Raw genomic sequence first — 16,832 nt, 5'->3', positions numbered from 1 at the left:
TTTTTGCCCACCATCTGCTATAGGGCAAGAATGGACCAATGGAGGAGAAATAAAGGCTGACACAGTGTCAGAGTGCCAGGACGTATGCATTTGATAACGCTGTGCCCCTCCTCTTGTGCAGACCTGTCCAGAGCTGTGGGCTTCCCTCTGACCCCCGGGAGCCCCCAAAGCCACCACAACGCCAGGCAGGCAGCGTGTGCTGAAAAAGACCTGCAGGGACCATGCTGTCCTCTGGAAAGCCTTCATGACACGGGACTTCCCTGTCGGGTATAAAGTCAAAGAGTCCTTTCAGTTCTGACTTGCTGGGAGAAAATTAAGACACCTCTTCCCAGAACCACTCATTGTTCCTATTGTATGCCTCCCTCCACTCCTCAAAAAAAAACAAGCATCCAGAAATGGAAAGTCAACCTCTGCCTTTTATTAAAATCACTGGAATAGAAAAATCGCCATTTGGCAATCTCCAAAATAATTGATTGAGGCAAGAACCATCAATGAATGCTAAAACTAGTGGTTGGAAGTTTAAGAAGTAACAGAATATTTCCATGGTCTTCAAGTAACCCTCTGAAAAATATTTGTCAATAATAAAAGAAAGAAAAATGGTAGCTTCATGGAGGAGAAAGCTGGCAGATACCCTTAAATAAGGGATCAAAGTTAGTACTGAATTCTTTTTTTAATAACAGACATTGAGGGGACAGTTGAAGACTAAAACGGTGTTGTGTCAATATTATCTTTGATTATTGTACTGAGGTGTCAGGGGATGTCCCTGGCTTTAGGAGATATACATGAACGGAGTATGCAAGGGACAGGGGGCATAATGTCAGCAACTTACCCCCAAATGTTTCAGGGGAAAAAAGAGACAGAGAGAGGGGACAACGCAGATGATAAAAGTGATGAGACCGGCGAATGGAGAAGAGGGTGCCCGTGGGCTCACTGTACTGTTTGTGCAGCTTCCTGGAGTCATCATGTCAACATTAAAAACTTAAAAAGTTTAGAAAAACCGTTTGGGACTTTTTGTTTTGTTTGTTTTTCTTCTATTGCCTTTGGTTTGAGAGTTAAACACATTGAGCTCTGATGTATGATCTAGAGAGAGAGATCGTTTTGTTGCCAGTGGAAATGGGTCCTTTCACAGAGCCACGAGAAACGCATTTCTGGGGACCCATGCATAGGAAGCTGCGGTGTAGTGGGAAGATTTATTGGGATAGAAATAGAAGCTGACCCCAGGTTCTCAATGTCCATCTCAATCCATCCCGCTGTGGGAAAAAGCCCAGCCTTGTCTTCGTCAGGCCTAGAACACAGGCCAGTGTCCTGCGCCATGACAAAGCTTAGCTTCTGTCCTTGTCCTTGTCTGGTCTCTTCCCAGCTGCACTCCAGCTGGCACTGCAGCGGCACAGAGCCTGCGCTTCGAGTCACGCAGCTGCTGGTGTAGCCTGCTAGGGCTGCATGGATGCTATGGCAAGAAAACATGTGAACAAATGGGCAAGCGTATGTTATGGGGAGGGAGGGAGGGGGGGGAGAGAGAGAGAGAGAGAGAGAGAGAGAGAGAGAGAGAGAGAGAGAGAGACTGTGTAACGCTTGGATTATCTTGGGCTTGAGAAGGACTAGGTGGTTTTTCAAACTAACTGATTAATTTCCCAATCCTTCTCGGTTAGGTTTTGGTCCTCCCCACAATCAACCCATTTCCTAGTTTTCAGGGGTTCTGTGTTCCTATCCAGTCCCATCCTTTTTCCAGGCTAAGTTCGGCCCCGCTTTATGGTGCCATCTTGGTCCTACTGCACATGCCTCGTAGTAGAAGCACTCCCCCTGTGCCATCTTGGCTTCTATTGGGCATGTGCCCAGCACAGCAACTTCCCTCTTATTCCTTCCCCCCACCCCCATCGTCTGGGCAAGTGGACCAGTTGTATATTGGGGAGATTAAAAAACTGGCTCTTCCCCTCCATGGGGGGAAGGGAGGACACTAAGCCCTTGAATCCATGGGTGGGGCGCCCCTGGATGCTGCGGTTGCCTAGTGAAGCAGGCTTACTATCAGTTCAGCTCCTAGTTGGTTGGGGACGGCCATGTCTGATTCTCTGTGCTCCCTTTCTGTAGTAATAGTCAGCTACCCATGCTAACAATTTCATGTTCATGAACATCAACACCTACTACTCTGCTTTTGTTTCTCCCCATCAAGGAGAGCTTGGGGAGGCCTCCACCACCACCTTGCTGGGGTCTTGCTTTAGCATGTCCCTTCGGCACAATGTCCCTTCATCCAGCTGCCTTGCATTTCATTAAAGCAGGGAATTTAATGTAAATCCTAACTCCTGTGTTGTCAGGGAACCCTGTTTTAATACATTACATGTGAATAATAGTGTAAAAACCCACTGTCAAGAATTTACAACAACCCTAGCTGGTTTGGCTCAATGGATTGAGCGTCAGCCTGAGGACTGAAGGGTCCCAGGTTCGATTCCGGTCAAGGGCACATGCCCGGGTGGCGGGCTCAATCCCCAGTGGGGGACATGCAGGAGGCAGCTGATCAATGATTCTCTCTCATCATTGATGTTTCTATCTCTCCCTCGCCTCTCCTCTCCTCTATAAATCAATAAAAATAAATTTTTTTAAAAAGAAGAATACAACACAGCTCAGACCAGGAGGACAAAGATGGCTCAATGCTAGGAAGTCTAGTCATTGAGATCCCTGGACTAATAGGTCAAAGGACTGAAGGAGGGGCATGTTGCTACTACGAAAAATTTATCTGATGGCCCTGGCTGGGTGGTTCAGCTGGCTGGGACATTGTCCCATACACCAAAACATAAGAATAAAAAAGGTTGCAGGTTTGATTCCTGGTCAAGGCATGGGTTCATTCCCCTGTCAGGGCACATATGGGAGACAACTGGTCAATGTTTCTCTCACATTGATGTCTCTCTCTCTCCCTCACTCTTCCTCTCTCTAAAATCAATAAACATATCCTTGGGTGAGGATTTTAAAAAAATAAAAATAAATAAAAATGGATTTGATGAATTTTGTCACTATTCAGAACTGCAACCATAAGATTCTACATTGTGGAAATTTTGTCTTATAATTTCAAAGTAGGGAATATCTCTTTAAGCAAAACACAAATTCAAGTCTAAAAACACTTGACTATGTAAACATTAAGATTATATCAATAGAAAAAAATTGCACAAAAGTCAAAAGTTTTTTTTTGGTTTTTTTTTGGCTTTTTCCTTTTTTTTATATATATATATATTTTTTATTGTTCAGATTATTACATTTGTTCCTCTTTTTTTTTCCCCCCATAACTCCCCTCCTCCCAGTTCCCGCCCCACCCTCCGCCCTCACTCCCCACCCACTGTCCTCATCCATAGGTGCACGATCTCTGTCCAGTCTCTTCCCACATCTCCCACACCCCTTTCCCCCCCCAAGAATAGTCAGTCCATTCCCTTTCTATGTCCCTGATTCTATTATAATCAACAGTTCATTCTGTTCATCAGATTATTTATTCACTTGATTCTTAGATTCACTTGTTGATAGATGCATATTTGTTGTTCATAATTTGTATCTTTACCTTTTTCTTCCTCCTCCTCTTCTTAAAGGATACCTTTCAGCATTTCATATAATCCTGGTTTGGTGGTGATGAACTCCTTTAGCTTTTCCTTATCTGTGAAGCTCTATATCTGACCTTCAATTCTGAATGATAGCTTTGCTGGATAAAGTAATCTTGGTTGTAGGTTCTTGGTATTCATCACTTTGAATATTTCTTGCCACTCCCTTCTGGCCTGCAAAGTTTCTGTTGAGAAATCAGCTGACAGTCGTATGGGTATTCCCTTGTAGGTAACTGAGTTTCTTTCTCTTGCTGTTTTTAAGATTCTCTCTTTATCTTTTGCTCTTGGCATTTCAATTATGATGTGTCTTGGTGTGGTCCTCTTTGGATTCCTTTTGTTTGGGGTTCTCCGCGCTTCCTGGACCTGTAAGTCCATTTCTTTCACCAGGTGGGGGGAGTTTTCTGTCATTATTTCTTCAAATAGGTTTTCAATATCTTGCTCTCTCTCATCTTCTGGCACCCCTATAATTCTGATGTTGGTACGCTTGAAGCTGTCCCAGAGGCTCTTTACACCATCCTCGCATTTCTGGATTCTTTTTTCACCTTGCTTTTCCGGTTGGATGCCTTTTGCTTCCTCGCATTTCAAATCATTGACTTGATTCTTGCGCTCCTCTGGTCTGCTGTCGGGCGTCTGTATAATATTCGTTGTTTCAGTCTCTGTGTGCTTAATTTCTAGTTGGTTCCCCAATATGAGATCGAGGGTCTTATTAGTTTTCGTGTAGATCTCATTAAGTTTATCGGCAGCTTCTAAACAGTTCTTGAGAGACCTTAAAAGTGTGGTTCTGAACTCTATATCTTCCTTTGACAATTTTGTCCTGTTTCTTTGTCTCCGCATTTTGTTATGCTTCCTTGGTGCACCCCCTAGTGGTCTTTGTTCCCAGTCTTATAGTTAAATCTTGATTGTTGTAGCTAATTCCAGGGAGGATTTGACCTCCAGGCCAAGTGGCTATGAGAATCAGCTGTGTCAGCAGTGAGAGAACTTCTGTCCTCTAGGGAGGTGCTAATCTAGCCTTTGCCTGAGGCTATCCGGCAAATGCCTCTGTGCAGGGCTTGGGCGGGGCGGGTCGCACAGGATCAACAGGGTGGGCCAGAGAGAGCAGTTATGGCGGCTCTCAGTCCTGTCCCCAGGGGCTCTGCCTCTCTGAGTCCCAGCACCCGCTGCAAAGCTCAGAGAGAAAGCTGCACTCGCTCTGACCGAAGCCAGACAGTCCCGCTTCTCCCGTTTGAGTCTGGGTCCCTAAAGACTCGCCCGGATCTGGTGCTCAGAGTCTGTGACTCCCTCCAGATTGAAAACAACAACCGAGCCCTCCGCCGCCAGCCCGCTCCGCGCACTCCGCACCTCAGAATTTGACTTCAGCACTGTGCCTCCTCTGAGTGTCCGTGTGCGTTTCTCTTTCCTCCTAGTTGTAGGACTTCCACTCAGCCAGCGTTCCTGTGGTTCTGGGTGATGTCCCTTCCGTTTTTTGGTTTCACTTTTGAAGTAGTTGTTCAAAGCAGCAAACTCCGGCGTTAACCTATGCCGCCATCTTGGTTCTCCCTGGCTTTTTCCTTGGCGGTCAAAAGTCAAAAGTTATTTTTAAAGTGAGAAAAAATATGCAACTTAACAGATAAAAGGTATGTATTACGTTATTATTCATAATCTATACTAATAAAAGAGAAAAATGGTAATTGGCGTATGGCGCTACCCTTTTCATTGGCTAATCAGGGCTATATGCAAATTAACTGCCAACTAAGATTGGCAGTTAATTTGTATATGTAGGCACAATGCAGGGTGGTGTAAGGGAAAGCAGGAAGAAGCCCCCTGCCACTGACAGTGATCAGAAACCCAGGGGGGAGCTAAGAGCTGGGGGGCAGGGCGAAGGCAGCCCTGGGGCCACCTTCGCCCTGCCACCCCAGCCATGATCGGAGAATCAGGTGCCTTTGCCGCCCTGGCCAGTGATAGCAGGAAGTAGGGGTGGAGCCAGCGATGGGAGCTGGGCACGGTCGAAGCTGGCAGTCCCAGGAGCTAGGCGTCCCTTGCCTGGGCCTAAAGCGAAGCCCACAATCATGGGGCCACTGCAGCTGTGGGTCCCCGCTGCCCGGGCCGGACGCCTCAGCCAGAGGCGTCCTGCAGGGGCAGGGGCGGAGCCCGCGCGATCGCGGAGCCCCCCGCTGCCACTGCAGGTCCCCGCTGCCCGGGCCAGATGCCTAGGCCAGAGGCGTCAGGCCTGGGCAAGGGGCCGATCCTGCGATTGGAGGGTGATGGGGGTCAACGCCTGAGGGCTCCCAGTATGTGAGAGGGGGCAGGCTGGGCTGAAGGACACTCCCCCCCCCACACACACACCCAGTGCACGAATTTCGTGCACCGGGCCCCTAGTATATATATAAAAGCCTAAGTGACTGTTACGACCGGTCAACCAAACAACCAGTTGCTATGACTTGCACTGACCACCAGGGGGCAGATGCTCAAAGCAGGAGCTGCTCCCCGGTGGTCAGTGCACTCCCACAGCCAACTTCCCACAGCTGGCCAACCTCCCACAGTCCCTCCCCCTGGCTGGCTGGGCACCCTCCTACCCCCTGATCGGCCCCGATCCCTGGCCAGGCTGAGGAACCCCACCTGTGCACGAATTCGTGCACTGGGCCTCTAGTATAATACATAATATTAATTTTTCCCAGTGAGAAAAATAATTAGTTTTCCAAAATTTTAATGGCAAAAGATATGAAAAGACAGCTCAAAGAAACCGACCACTGGAAAAAAAAAAAAAAGAGAGAGAAGAAATACAAAGGTATTTAAACATAGAAAAGACTATTTAGCCTTCCCTGTGTCACTGAGTTTGCCAACACTCAGGAAAACAGGCAACACCATGCGAGGTCTGTGAGGAAACAGACACTCTTGGCATCACTGGTGTAACAATTCGGCAATTGACTTTCAACGTTTAATCGCGTTGACCTTCTTTCCCACTTGTCTCACCTCTAGCGATTTATATGCGGCACAGATACAATCCCATGAGTGTGTAAAGAAGCATGTGCCTGGCTGGTGTGGCTCAGTGGTTGAGTGCCAACCTATGAACCAAGAGGTCTCAGTTCAACTCCTGGTCAGGGCACATGCCGGGGTTGCAGGCTCCATCCCTGATTGATGGTTCTCTCTCGTCATTGATGTTTCTATCTCTCTCTCCCTCTTCCTTCCTCTCTGAAATCAATAAAAAAAATATTTTTAAAGAAGTATTCACAAGGATATTCAATATAAATAACTTTTTTCCCAAGAAACAGGGAAACCTATACATTCGCCTCAAAAACTACCTAATCAATTCAAATATTTCAAATTTTGCTTGTTCTTTCCCTCTTTCTTCTCTGATACCCCTCACCTATGATGTGTATAGTCTTATAGTAATGGGCAATATTTTCATATTTTTCATGGATTTTTTTCCATTTTTGAAATTTTGAAAATACAAAGCCAGGCTGTGAAATTGATATAAGAAAATGGACATCTTGAACTTGTAAAAATAGCAGAATGGTGTTTACCAGAGGTTGAGGGTGGAATTGGGGAGACAGTGTTGAAGATCACAACTTCTAATTAGTAGATAAATCCAGAGACCTAATGAACCATTAGGATTATAACCATTGTGATGATAGTCCTTAATACTACGGTATCAACTTTAAAGTTGCTCAGAGACTACATCTTAACTGTTCTCAACACATACAAAAAGAAATGATAAATAAGTGACATGAGTGTGGTGTTAGCTAACACTGCTGTAGTCATCTGCAATATATGAATGTATCAAACCAACAGACTGTAAATCTTAAAGGTGCACAGTGCTATATGTCCATTACATCACAATTTTTTTAAAAGAAAAAATACAGGCATCTTATACTTACACAGCTGGATGTCTGTCCACCCTCCTCCCCACAGGGCTATATTTCAACACTTCCATGGAGCTTTGTTACTCTTAAAATATACACTTCAGCCCTGCTGGCGTGGCTCAGTGGTTGAGTGTCGACCTATGAACCAGGAGATCACAGTTTGATTCCCAGTCAGGGCATATGTCCAGTTGCAGGTTAGATCCTCAGCGTGGGGCGCGTGTAGGAGGCCGCCAATCAAGGATTCTCTCTCATCATTGATTTTTCTATCTCCCTTCCTCTCTGAAATCTAATAAAAATATTTTAAAAATAAAATATCCATTTCTGACCCTTATTCAAATACTTTGGGTTATTGTTGTTTGATTATTTTTATTGTAGTAAAATACATATAATATAGAATTTGCCATTTTAAAGTGTGCAATTCAGTGACATTCAACACACGACGTTGTGCAACTATTACCATGGTCTAGTTCCAAAATTTTTTCATCGCCCCAAATGGAAACTCCATTCCCATTAAGCAAACACTCCTCATTCCCCCTCCCCTCAACCCCTGGCAACTACTAACCTACTTTCTATCTTGATGGACTTGCCTATTCTAGATGTTTCCTGTAAATTGAATCATACAATGTGGTGCCCTTTGTGACTGGCTGGTTTCACTCCTCAGCATAACGTTTTCAAGGTCCAGCCATAGTCTGTAGGTGGATTAGTACTTCATTCTTTTTTATGGCGGAATGACATTCCATTATCCATTTGGACTTTGGATTATCAGAGCTGTACCTGTCTCCTATCCTGAACCCACACTTTCTTTTTTTTATTTTATTAAATATATTTTTATTGATTTCAGAGAGAAAGGGAGAGGAAGATAGAAATATCAATGATGAGAGAAAGTGAGAATCATTGATCGGCTGCCTCCTGCATGTCCCCCACTGGGGATCAAGCCCGCAACCCGGGCATGTGCGCTTGACCAGAAGCAAATCTGGGACCCCTCAGTCCACAGACGCACACTCTATCCACTGAGCCCAACTGGCTAGGGCTGGAACCCACACTTTCTGAAGCCTGCAGGGTGGCTGAGGTGCAGCCCAGGGGGCTGGGGTGATGGGTTTCTTCTGTTTTCTGATGCTGCTGAGGCCACTGTCAAAACTGAGGCTTCGTCATAAGTTTCAGATAATTTAGATAGCAACTAAACTCATCGGATAAAAATAGTTCTGTTGAGAACTATTTATTTGTACCTGAATAGGACAAAAATATTAAGGAAGTACCACCAACTTATCAGAAGATACAACTATTATAGTTTGCCTCTATTTCTGCCTACTCACCGTCCCCATCGCCCTAACCCTGGCCCAGTATAGTTTTCAAGAAAGATAGAAGATGTAATGAAGCCCTTGAAAACATTTTCTATTTCTCCAAAGCATTTCTTTTCTTAGTAACAATGTACAGGACCCTTTCCTACTGGCTGAGAGTAACAGATACCCAAATCTAGGTAGAAAAGTATTATGTAAAAATGTATAATTAAAGGAAAACTGTTTTCTTCTTCTTTTTTATTACATTTATTGGGGTGACATTGATCAACATGATCATATAGGTTTCAGGTGTGGGTTTCTATGTTACAAGATCTGTATATTGTACCCTGTGCCCGCCACCCAAAGTCAAATCTCTCCTGTCAGCATATATTAGGACCTCCTTCTCCCCCACCCCTTCTCTCTGGTTATCCCACTGCTGTCTGTTCACGAGTTTCAGTTTTATATCCCACATGTGAATGAACTCATATGGTTCTTAGCTTTTTCTGACTGACTTATTCCACTTAGCATAATGCTCTCAAGGTCCATCCCTGTTGTTGCAAATGGCTCTATTTCATCCTTTCTTATAGCTGAGCAGTATTCCATTGTGTGTATGGACCACATCTTTATCCAGTCCTCTATCGCGGGACACTTTGGTTGTCTCCATGTCTTGGCCACACGAATAATGCTGCAATGAACATAGGGGCGTATATATCTTTGCAAATACATGATTTCGAGTTTTTTGGATATATACCCAGGAGTGGGGTTGCTGGGTCATATGGTAGCTCTATTCTTAATTGTTTGAGGAATCGCCAGATTGCTTTCCATAGTGGTTGTACCAGTCTACATTCCCACCAGTAGTGAATGAGGGCTCCCTTTTCCCACAACCTCTCCAACACTTGTGATTGCTTGTATTGTCGATAATGGCCACTCTAACAGGTGTGAGGTGGTAGCTCATTGTAGTTTTGATTTGCATTTCCCTAATTGCCAGGAGGTTGAACATGTCTTCAGGTATCTATAGGCTGTTCATATGTCTTCTTGGGAGAGGTCCTCTGCCCACTTTTTGATTGGGTTGTTTATTTGTTTGGTGTTGAGTTTTATGAGTTATTTATATGTTCTGGAAACTGAACCTTTGTGGGAGCTACTGTTTGCCAATACCATATCCCATCTGGTTGGCTGCCTATTTGTTTTGTTGTCAGTTCCTGTTGCTGTGCAGAAGCTTTTTAGTTTAATATAGCCCCGTTCATTTATTTTTGCCTTTACGTGCTTTGGGGTCAAGTTCATAAAATGTTCTCTATGACTAAGGTCCATAACTTTGATAACTATATTTTCTTTTATGTCACTTATTGTTTCAAGTCATCTATTTAGGTCTTTGATGCATTTTGAATTAATTTTTGTACATGGGGACAAACTGTAATCCAGTTTCACTCGTTTTCATGTGGTTTTCCAGTTTTCCCAGCACCGTTTGGTGAAGAGACTATCTTCACTTCATTGTGTATTTCTGACTCATTTGTCAAAAATTATCTGTCCACATACATGTAATTTTATAGCTGGGTCTCTATTCTGTTCCATTGATCTGTGTGTCCATTTCTCTGCCAATACCATGCTGTTTTAATTATCATAGCTCTGTAGTATAATTTGAAGTCAGGCAGCGAGATACCTCCAGCTTTGTTCTTTTCTCTCAGGATTGCTTTGGCTATTTGGGGTCTTTTGCGGTTCCATACAAATCTGATGTTTCTTGTTCTATTTATTTTAAAAATGACTTTGGGATTTTGATGGGGATTGCATTAAATCTGTATATTGCTTTGGGTAATATGGCCATTTTAACTATGTTGATTCTTCCAATCCATGAACATGGGATATTTTTCCATTTTGTTGTGTCTTTTTCAATCTCTGTTAATAATGCTTTGTAAATTTCAGTATATAGGTCTTTCACATTCTTTGTTAGGTTTATTCCTAGATTTTATTCTTTTGGATGCAATTGCAAAAGGAATTGCTTTTTTCATTCCTTTTTCTGAAGTTTTGTTGTTAGTATACAGGAAGGCAATAGAATTTTGCACATTGATTTTGTATTCTGCAACTTGACTGTATTTGTTTACTGTCTCTAATAGTTTTTTGGTGGAGTCTTTAGGCTTTTCTATGTACAGAATCATGTCGTCTGCAAAAAGTGGCAGTTTTCCTTCTTCCTTCCCTATTTGGATGCCTTTTATTTCTTTCTCTTGCCTTATTGCTCTGGCTAGGACTTCCAGCTCTGTGTGGAATAGGAGTGGTGAGAGTGGGCATCCTTGTCTTGTTCCTGATCTTAGAGGAGAAGCTTTCAGTTTTTCACCATTAAGTATGATATTATCTGAGGGTTTATCATATATAGCTTTTATTGTGTTGAGGTACTTACCTTTTATTCCTATTTTATTGAGTATTTTAATCATAAATGGATGTTGTATCTTGTCAAATGCTTAGAAAAAGGAAATATGATCTATTGACAAGATCATATGATTTTTATCCTTTCTTTTTAAAATATTTTTAAATGTATTTTTATTGATTTCAGAGAGGAAGGGAAAGGGAGAGAGAGTTAGAAACATCAATGATGAGAGAGAATCATTGATTGGCTGCCTCTTGCACGCCCCCTACTAGGGATTGAGTCTGCAACCCAAGCATGTGCCCTTGACTGTGATTGAACCCGGGACCCTTGAGCCCAAAGGCCGAGGCTCTATCCAGTGAGCTAGACCAGCTAGGGCTTTATCCTTTCTTTTGTTAATTGATTGATCTGTACATTGATTGATTTGCATATGTTGAATGATCCTTGTGCCGCTGGAATGAACCCCATTTGATCATGATGTATTATTTTTTGATGTACTGTTGTATTTGATTTGCTAGTATTTTGTTTAGGATTTTTGCATCTGTACTCATCAGAGATATTGGTCTGTAGTTTTCTTTCTTTGTGTTATCTTTGTCAGGTTTTGGTATCAGGATTATATTGGCCTCATAGAATGTGTTAGGAAGTTTTGCCTCTTCTTCAATTTTTTGGAAGAGTTTGAGAAGGACAGGTTTTAAATCTTCTTTGAACATTTAGTAGAATTCGCTGGTGAAGCCATCTGGTCCTGGACTTTTATTTTTTGGGAGGTTTTGATGGTTATTTCAATCCCCTCACTACTGATCGGTCTATTTCGATTTTCCAGTTCTTCATGATTTAGTCTAGGAAGGCTATATGTTTCTAGGAACTTATCCATTTCTTCTAGGTTATTGAATTTGGTGGCATATAGTCTTTCATAATATTCTAGTATGATCCTTTGTATATCTGTGATGTCTGTGGTGACTTCTCCTCTCTCGCTTCTGATTTTGTTTATATGGGTCTTTCCCTTTTTTCCTTAGTGAGTTTAGCCAGGATTTTGTCAATTTTCTTAATCTTTTCAAAGAACCAGATCTTTGTTTTATGAATCTTTTGTATAGCCTTTTTGTTCTCTATATCATTCAATTCTTCTCTAATTTTTATTATTTCCTTTCTTCTGCTGACTTTGGGTTGCCTTTGTTCTTCTTTTCTAGTTCTTTAAGATGTGATGTTAGTTTGCTTACTTGGGATTTCTCTTGTTTCTTGAGATAAACGTGTAATGACATAAACTTCCCTCTTATTACTGCTTTCACTGCATCCCAGAAGTTTTGATACGTTGTGTAGTCATTCTCATTTGTCTCTATATATTTTTATCTTATCTTTTATTTCTTCTTTGACCCGGTCATTTTTTAGTAGTGTATTGTTTAACCTCCACATATTTGTGAGTGGCTTTACTTCCTTTTTGCAGCTGATTTCTAATTTCACGGCATCATGGTCAGATGTAATTTCAATCTTCTTGAATTTGTTGAGCCTAGTTTTGTGACCCAACATATGATCTATCCCTGAGAATGTTCCATGTGTACTGGAGAAGAATGTATAATCTGGTATTCTGTGATGAAAGGTTCTGTAAATGTCAATTATGTCCATTTGGTCTAGTGCCATGGTCGTCAAACTGCGGCTCGCGAGCCACATGCGGCTTTTTGGCCCCTTGAGTGTGGCTCTTCCTAAGCCTTAGGAGTATCCTAATTAAGTTAATAACAGTGTACCTACCTATATAGTTTAAGTTTAAAAAATTTGGCTCTCAAAAGAAATTTCAATCGTTGTACTGTTGATATTTGTCTCTGTTGACTAATGGGTTTGCCGACCACTGGTCTAGTGTTTCATTTAAGGCAGATATTTCTTTGTTGATTTTCTGTTTGGTTGATCTGTCTAGAGCTGTCAATGGAATATTAAGGTTCCCAACTATGACTGTGTTTTGTTCTGTTTCTCCCTTTAGTTCTGTGAGTAGTTGTTTTATATATTTCAGTGCTTCTGGTTGGGTGCATATATATTAAAAAGTGTTATGTTTTCTTGATGTACTGCTCCCTTTATCATTATAAAGTGTCCATCTTTGTCTCTTGTTATCTTGACATCTATTTTGTCAGATATAAGTATGGCTACACCTGCTTTTCTGTGGGTGTTATTTGCTTGGAAATCATTTTCCATCCTTTTACTTTGAATCTACCTTTGTCTTTGCAGTTCAGATGTGTCTCGTGTAGGCAGCATACTAGTATGCTGGCTTTTGTTTTTTGATCCACTCTGCTATTCTGTGCCTCTTTGTTGGTAAAAATCAGACCATTTACATGTAGGGTAATTATTATATATGAGGATTTCCATAGCCATTTTATCTTTTGTTTTCTGGTAGCTCTGTGTCTTCATTCATTCTTTTCCTTTGTGTTTCTGTCTGTTATTTTTGTTGGGTGGTATTCCATACTTCTTTCCTCTGTGTCCCCTTTTTTTAAGCTATGTATCCTGGTTTGGGGATTATGTGTGTGGTTACCATTAGGTTTATCTACACTAATAAAAGACAAAGATGCTAATTGATCGTACCTTCGCTACACCTTAAGTCATGCCCACCAGCCAATCAGAGCGACTATATGCAAATTAACCCAAACAAGATGGCGGCCAGCAGCCACGGAGCTGGAGCAAGCAGGAGGCTTGGTTGCCCAGGCAATGGAGGAAGCCAAGCTTCCCACCAGCCCTGAGCCGGCTGTGGCCTCTGCTAAAGGCAACAAAGTTTCAATTATAGAGGATAAATAAATCCCAGATACCTGCTTCCAGCCAGCCTCTCCACTGGGAGCTTGGGTGGCTGGGGGCTGTGGCCAGCCTGCAAACAGCCATCAGCGCCTCACCCAGGCTGACCAAGCACTCCTAGATAATAAAAGGATAATATGCAAATTGACCCTAACAGCAGAACGACTGGGAATGACTGGTCACTATGACACACAATGACCACCAGGGGGCAGATGCTCAATGCAGGAGATGCCCCCTGGTGGTCAGTGCGCTCCCACAGGAGGAGCTCTGCTCAGCCACAAGCCAGGCTGACGGCTGCCAGTACAGCAGTGGTGGTGAGAGCCTCTCCTGCCTCCTCAGCAGCACTAAGGATGTCCGACTGCAGCTAAGGCCTGCTCCCCGCTGGCAAGTGGACATCCCCTGATGGCTCCTGGGCTGCCAGAGGGATGTCTGACTGCCAGCTTAGGCCCAATCACCCCAAGGAGCGGGCCTAAGCCAGCAGGTGGTCATCCTCCGAGGGGTCCCAGACTGCGAGAGGGCACAGGCTGGGCTGAGGGACCCCTCCCCCCCCCGAGTGCACAAATTTTTGTGCACCAGGCCTCTAGTCTATATATAAAAGTCTAATATGCAAATTGCCCCCTCAGGAGTTCAACTAGGAGACCAGGAGTTCAATTGCTCGCTATGACATGTGCTGACCACCAGGGGTCAGCACGGTATGAAGGAAGGCCCCAGCCGGCATCCGGCGGCCAGGGAAGGGAGGCCCTATCTGGCAGCTAGAAGGAAGGCTCCACCTGGCAGCCAGAAGGCTCCGATTGGCCGCAATCACCGGCCAGGCCTCGGGACCCTACCTGTGCACAAATTTTGTGCACCAGGCCTCTAGTAAAAAATAAAGTTGCATATATACAGTAGTGTGTTTTTTCTTTTGAGTACATCTGATCTTCATCCTCCTTTGCCAGTTCAAACCTTCCTCCCCAGCCCACCCCGCCTGTTTTTGTTGTCACAAATTATCCCTGTTTATGCTCTAAGTTTTTTGGTGATCTTACTCTTCATGTTGTGACCTTATGTTCTTTGTTTCAAGTAGAATAATTCCCTGACAATGGAGGTTTTCTGATGATAAAATCCCTTACCTTCTATATGTCCAGGAATGTCTTCATTGCTCTTTCATAGATAAAGGATAATTTTGCTGGATATATTATTCATAGCTGGCAATTTCTCTCTTTCTGACATTTGAATATTTGGTTCCATTCTCTTCTGGCTTGTAGAGTTTCTACCGAGAAGTCAGATGAAATCTGGTGGGTTTTCCTTTGTAGATCACTCCCTTCTTTTCCCTGGCAGTTTTGAGAATTTTTTCTTTCTCATTATTTTTTGACAGTTTTAATAACCAATGCCTTGGAGAGGGCCTCTTTGGATTGAGGTAACTAAGGATCCTGTTTGCTTCTTGGATTTGAGGATCTAGTTCTTTCCATAGGTTTGAGAAGTTCTCATCCACTATTTGCTTGAATAGACTCTCTGTTCCCTGCTCCCTCTCTTTCTCTTCCAGAATGCTTATAATTCTAATATTGCTTCTAAATAAGCATCAAGCCCTAACTGGTTTGGCTCAGTGGATGGAGCGTCGGCCTGCAGACTGAAGGGTCCCAGGTTCAATTCCAGTCAAGGGCATGTACCTTGGTTGTGGGCACATCCCCAATAGGAGGTGTGTAGGAGGCAGCTGATCGATGTTTCTCTCTCATTGATGTTTCTAACTCTCTATATCTCTCCCTTCCTCTCTGTAAAAAAATCAATAAAATATATATTTTTTAAAATAAGCATCAAGAAAAGTGATCTGGAAAAGAAGGGTAATTGGGAAAGGCAATAACATTCCCAGATATAAAAATATTTAAATCTTGTAAAGCTAAAATAAATGTAAATAGGCACAAGGATAGGCAGGTGAAACAGTATATCAGTAATATACCCCAGTTTTTAGTAATTTATTTTTTTAAGTATGTGGAGCTTAATTGAATTTATTGGCTAATAAAATGATATAGGTTTGACGTGTACAATTCTATAATACATCATCTGTATATAGTGTTGTGCTCACCACCCAAAGTCAAGTCTTCTTCCATCACCAATTATCCCCTCCTTACCCTCTCCCACCTCCCTCCACCCGTTTCCTTCGGGGAATCACCATGCTGTGTGTCTATGAGAAGTTTGTTGTTTGTTTTTTGCTTACTCCTTTCACCTTTTTCACCAGCACAACAACGCCCATCCCATCTGACAACTGTCAGTCTCTTCTCTGTATCTACGAGTCTATTTCTATAATGCTTGTTAGTTTATTTTGTTCATTGCATTGCACATGTAAGTGAAATTCTATGGCACTTGTCTTTCTCTGACTGGCTTATTTAACTTAGCATAATACTCTCCAGATCCATTCATGCTATTGCAAAAGGTAAGATTTTCTTCTTTTGTACAACGGAGTAGTAGTCCATTGCATAAATGTACTATAGCATTTTTATCCACTCATCTCCTGATGGGCACTTGGGCTGCTTCCAAACCTTAGCTATCTATAATAATAAAAGCGTAATATGCTAATTATACCAGACGTCCTTCTAGACATCCTTCCGGATGAAGCTGGGGCTGCAAGGGCCAAGGCGGTTGCCATGGCAGGTGGGGGCCAAGGCAGCTGCAGCAGCGGGGGCTGAGCCCCTTGCATGAATTTTGTGTATCTGGCCTGTAGTCTATATATATAAAAGCCTAAGCAACTGTTCAAACATTTGACCCGTGTCTATGATGCACACTGGGGGAGGAGGGAGGGCAGGAAGAGATTAACCAAAGATCTTATATGCATACTAGAGGGTGAAGTCCCTCAGCCTGGCCTGCGGGGATCGGGCCGAAACTGGCAGTCCGACATTCCCCAAGGGGTCCCAGATGGCAAGAGGGCTCAGGCCAGGCCGAGGGACCCCACCAGTGCATGAATTCGTGCACCAGGCCTCTAGTTGTAAATAAAGCTGCTATGAACATAGGAGTACATATATTCTTTTGAATTGTGTTTTGGGTTTATTCAGATATA

This window comes from Myotis daubentonii, chromosome 5 (genome assembly GCF_963259705.1).
Source record: "Myotis daubentonii chromosome 5, mMyoDau2.1, whole genome shotgun sequence".
Classification (NCBI taxonomy): Eukaryota; Metazoa; Chordata; class Mammalia; order Chiroptera; family Vespertilionidae; genus Myotis; species Myotis daubentonii.
This window is presented reverse-complemented; position numbering follows the sequence as displayed.